The following is a 6034-nucleotide window of genomic DNA, read 5'->3' as shown; positions in this document are numbered from 1 at the left end:
GCGGAGGGCTGCCGGGGGCACGGGGATACCGCGGGAAACCGGCGGCAGCTGGCCGGGCCCCTGGTGCAGGGCTGGGGGCCTTGGCTGCGCGGGATGAGGGGGGTCGGGCAGGGAAACGGAGGGAAGGGCGGGCCTGGCGGGAGCCCAGAACAGCCCCGAGGAAGGCCCACATTATTATTATCATCATCATCATGTGCTGGAATTAAAGTCATTAATTCCTCTTGGAAAAAAAAAATCAGGAGGAAAATATAATTCGCACTTAAAACTCGGCTAAAACAGCCTTTCCTCTCGGCGCCTTTGTCCAAGGAAGTGTTTGCCTTGGTGGAGCCCTCCACCCCAAAACACAATGGTCAGTACAAAAGGGGTAACACCCAACAGTGCTTACATTTCGAATTTATCAGTTTATGAACAAATTATGTAAAGTACAGAGTTAAAAAGAACTAAACCAACTGAAATTACAAATAGAGATGTTTTAATTTGGCCACTACGTATATATTGTATCAGTGATGCAACTTCAGGGTTAAAGGGATCACAGTTCAGAAGAGATTTAACAAAAGAAAGGAGTTTGTGGAAGGAAATTAATAGGGGGAAGGAAGGTAAAGGTACACATGGCCAAGGGAGTGGCAGGACAAACAGAAGGACTTGGTTGACGTGAAGAAACAATGAGCACATTAATGAGAACAGTGGGTGTATAAGGTTAAAAAAAAATGAAGAATTTATTAGCTGAACACCGACAATGTGGTTCGTGAGGTGTAGAGCGAGAGGTAGGCGGCAGGCCTGCCTCACGCACGCTCCAGTGCACGGGGTGCAGCTATCTGAGAAGCTGACTGAAGAGAGCACATTTGATCAATCAACATGATTCTTTAGTCTGACAACAGGCAAAGTTCATCATTGTCTTAGCTAAATGAAACATTTCATATCAATGAGGGATGTTGTGAGGAGTGGTGCTTGTCACACTTCACAGAGCTATTTTGGTACAGATGCAAACCCAAGTTTTTCAGCATGAAATACCTGTTATTTAGTTTTTTGAATTGTGAAGCTCATACACTCCAGCTCACAGCTTTCATAATGGAGACTCCCTGTGTAGTTCTATGCTTTAGATACAACCCATTTTCAATAGCCAGTCACATTTAACCCCAAACATTTTCATTAATCACCACCCTAGAATATACTCCAAACCGCTTTTTACAACTTTTAGAAATTGTATTGTAGGGACAAAATTGAAAAGGCTAAAACATAAGGAGAGATTTGCATCATTAGCTTAACTGCAGTTCAAATTAGTTACTGAACAGAACAGTTGTGCTTTTAATATCTGACAGTAAAATAAATATTTAAAGATAAATTGATACCATTTTAAGGAAAATTAGATAATTTCAATCTACAACTAACATTCAGTTTGTACTTTTACACATAGTTTTTTGATTATGGGCCACTAGTTTGAACCTCAACCAAGTTATTTATTCAGTCAAAGTTTTTACTGGATGTGGGCCCAAAATGGGATGCATACTCCAAACCCCTCAGAACTGTCTGGAACTCAGACTCTAGTCAATATTACAGAAGAGCATTTAAGAATAAGGAGGTATTAATAGAGCTTCAGACAAGTATTTAAAAAACCAAACCAAACCCAAGAAGGATTTTACTGTTTAAGTGGCCACACCTGTCCAGGGAACATCTCAAGAGAGGCTCCATTGTGTGGAAGACAATCCTAATGACCTTTTGGCTTTGAACAGAAGTTGTTCAATGCCACACAGTCTCAACAGAATAAAAAAATGAATCCGTCCACATAGGAAAATCAGTCTAAGTGGATCAGGATGAGTTTTTATTGACATGGGTGCTGTCAGACACAAAACCAAGACAGTTGACAGTTTTCAGGCAGCCTTACAAGCATCTCTTTCTGGCCAGTGACAGCTGGGACAGACCTCTGAAGTCAAAAGGTAAGAATTTCACCCTCTATTATCAGCACACTAAATCCTCAAGAAAATATCATGTTCAAAGCAGCACTTCCATCAAATCCTTAATCTATTTCTGGTTATTTGTATAGTCTTGGAGTGCAATTGGCTGCTTATACTGTCAGACAGGAACACACCTTATAACCTCTACCCTACTTATAAGATACACACAAATAAAATGAGGTAAAGTTCCTTTTGCTCTGCACAAGATTGTCTAAATTACAGCACTTTTGTAACATACTATCAGACCTATTGTCATTTAGAAAAAAGGAAACAGATTAGCATTAAGAAGTGGTAGGTCCCAAATCATTTAATAAATCAGCAAGAGATAACTAGAAACAACATCCTGACCACTTGAATACACATCCAAACAATACAGCATTTTTCCACTCAATCAGCCAGCTACCTGATCACCTGCTTGAAAAACTGACACTTTTTGTTTTCAGTTTAAAATCTAAGGTCCTAGCAACTTAGATCTCTCAATTTTAGCACAACAGGAATTCCTAAGTATTCTGAGCAAGGAAGGACAACACAGCTGGTATTATTTATATTTGTTATTCATGTTTCTTTAAATAGACTGTGGATGAAAATTACTTCTGTTTCAGGATATTACAGACCTAGACTTGATGGCTTGTCACCTGACAAATTAAAAGTTCCTTCCCATCTTTTCTGGGATAAGAGACACAGGCCAAAATATATTGTGAAGCTTCCCACAAAAACCTGCAACAGGGGAGGGATTCTTATACTCATCAATCAGTCTATGAGCACAAGAGGAGAGTTGGTGGGTATTTTCCTCCCTCTGTGACTTTTCTCCACATAAGAAATTCCTTAACATTGTGCTGTCTTCCCTCCCTGCATGGGTACTGAGTTACAGTTCTGTAGCGAGTGCAGACAGCAGCTTTCATTGTAGTCTCGGTGCTCTGTGAAAACGTAAGTTTTCTAGCTGTTAATGGTATCCTAAAAGGCTGACTGGTACTGTGAGTAATAGAGGTATCATTAGGGCAGAAAGATGTGAAGACTCATTGGTTGTTGCACTAATGCTTAGGTGCTACAAGCTTGGAAAGTTTGTCTCTCCTGCTTCAGATACTGGTTTTGTTTCCCCCTCCTCTCCCACCTCCTCTTAAGTTTTAATACCTACACCTTGTTGCCAACAAGGAAGACAATACACCAGTTATTCTGCAGAGAGTTCAAGAGTTAAGCACTGCTCATATAAGTAACTAAAGCTCCACTCTACCCACCGAGAGGTTAAATCTCAAATTTGAATCAAGAAAAATCTTCAGTTAGGGAAAATTACTGCCTACTTCCAGTACAAACTGTTGACTATTTGCTTTTAATTTGACATTGTCTTGTGTTTTATAATTGCACAATGCAAACAAATCCTCTTCCCTCTTACAATAAAAAAAAAGGATGCATCTGAAAGTCAACCTTCGTGTTCACTCTAACAATGGAATTCAGGAGTATTCACTGACATGATATGGAATTCCATAAAAAGAAGACCTATTACTTTAGTTGCCAATATATTCAACAGGTATGTTACTTTTCCAATTTTACCCTTTTATAAATTAAAACTGTACACTCTGTATTATCTGAAACCATTTTAAATCTAAAAATACCATTCTATCACCACTGGAAAAACATGAGTTTGCACATTCATGCACACAAATCACTTTGAAGATTCAGCCTAAAGCATGACTAAAACATTCCAATGCTAAAATTATAGTTTTTCTAAATATTCAAGTTCTGAAACAGTCAATTTATATGTAAGCAGCTAAATGAAACTGTTGAGAAGTTAGTGGGGAAACAACAGTAGGCAACACAGTTCTGACAGCTGGATGCTATTTCTGTGAAGAGGCAAGATACTGCGTGTGGCAACGGATGGCAAGGAAGTGCATGTAAACCAAAGAAACTGGTAAGTCCAATACGGAGGTCTAACAACAGCTTTTAAGTATTACGCAGGAGGGTTAGTATCACATCAAGTCTGCTGGCTTAAAGTCCACTGGCCTGAAGCAGACTGCTTTCTAGAGAACTGCACTTAAAGTCAACCTGGTACATCAGTTCCTTCAGTAAGCACCTTTACTGCCGTTTTATTCCATGTCAGTACTTCACAGTGATAGAACAGACTTACCATTAATCCCCAGTATTCCTCCAATACAGTTTCTAGTTAAATTGCTCCAGATAACTTGCACTGGAAATGTAAGTGGCCAATTTATCTGCTAGACATGAGATAACCTCTTCAATCTATTGAGAGTAATGCTATTCTGTGAATGCAATAGAAACTTTTACATGACAGTTAGAACTTCACAGTATAGGAAGTTAAAGACAGACAGTGCAAAAATGGTATCAAATTATTCAAGATGATTAGCACCCATCTTCAGTTTCACAGTAAAGTTAAAAGGACTGCACACAATTTGGAGGGTGGAGACCATTGAAAGCAGCAGAGACAATGTGCATCCAAGATGGAAACTTGACAGAAGACGTAAAGGATTAAAAAAAAAAAGACAGCCTGCAGGAGGTTTCAAATAGCCTCAAAAATGTGTGTGAACGTCATAAAATTAACAAAGATATTACATTGCCTAGTCCAACTGATGTCTTATTAAAAGAAAATAGGCAAAGAGATTTGGGTCCACTTAAATAAGTATATTAAAATCTAGCCCTACTGTAACAAAAGGGTCAAGACACAGGGTAAATGGTTCTGGAATTCCTAAACCTCTGACCAAGCAGTCTATGCCTTAACATGAAGGAGACATGCTGACAGACATTTGGAAGAATCTATATGCTGGATCAAACTAAAGATATCTTAAACTCTATATATTGACAGCAGCCAGTAGAGGATGCTTACATATATTCACAGATAAGTCTTAAACATTTGGGCTCTGCGACCCTTGTGCAGGCAAAAGTCCTGGGACAAGAGTAGTCTAACATTTCTTTAAAGCTGCCACAACTCCTAACAAAGCAAGTGACAGCTGGGATTAGTGTGCACTTCAGCTAACCTCAAGATTCAGGCAACGTTTCTCTCTGAAAATTAACCCACTCCCATCAGAATACTTTACACTGTTTGCATTACCTTTACAGGTCCTTTTACAGCTCACAGCACCCTTTTGAAAAAGTAGGCGAACAGTTCACACTTATGTACTTAAACTTTATTTCTTCATAATTACAGGCTATTGTTAGAATTTTTAAACAAAAGGGAAGTCTATAAATAGAGGCTAATCCCACCTGAACAAGTTTTTTTTTTAAAAAAAAAACAGTTAAAACTTCATAAAGTAATGCCATTTAGCTCACAGCAGTGGTTTGTTGGTAGTCTGAGTAAAAGTATAATAGTCAGAGTCAGTAACATGAAATGTAACATCAAATGACTCAAAACTTTAAATTCCGTAAAGGAAAGCAGGAATATATATATAATATATACATATAATATTGTGTTGGTCCACTGAGTATAAATTTTTAACAAAAAATAAGAAACTATGTAATCCAGTTAAGCATATGATTTGCAAGATTAGTGTACACTCATTACAAAGATGTATAGATAAGTTATAACTATTTAATACTTGCAAAATTTTAAGTTACTTTTGTTGAGCAGGTGTTTAAATGCTCATTTCCCAGTGCAAAAGAATAACCATCTCAGTCAGGTTACCATTTTTCCTGAAAAATTGAAAACTACCCTCAAACTTGTGCAACAGCAGCACTGATAGGTAATGGGAACAGCTTAAATATACTGAAGCATGGCTGAGTTCTCCCCCTTTCCCCCCCCACAGTGCTGTGTTGAAACAGTTCAATTTCCTCAACAGAAACACCACAGGTTAAAAGTGCAAGAAAAAAAAAAAAAGTCTCTTGATGTTTATGCTGCTGTCATCTATTTTTCTTAGATAGGGCAAAACATTAATCTTTTTGGAATTATTTTAATGAAACCGATTCTCCAGAATAGAGTTCTTTCAAAATGCACAATAAGTTATTTTCATTAAGTTATTTCCATTAACATTCTATCAATCCTACTCTGACTCAGTGACCATAAAGAAATCATTCAGTTTAAGGTGCAACTATCAGTTGGCATTCAATAAATTACATATACAGAAAACAACTGTGGG

This window comes from Athene cunicularia (assembly GCF_003259725.1).
Source record: "Athene cunicularia isolate RWA chromosome 8 unlocalized genomic scaffold, athCun1 chr8_part1, whole genome shotgun sequence".
Lineage (NCBI taxonomy): Eukaryota > Metazoa > Chordata > Aves > Strigiformes > Strigidae > Athene > Athene cunicularia.
The sequence above is the reverse complement of the archived record's forward strand: the minus strand, read 5'-3'. Positions refer to the sequence as shown.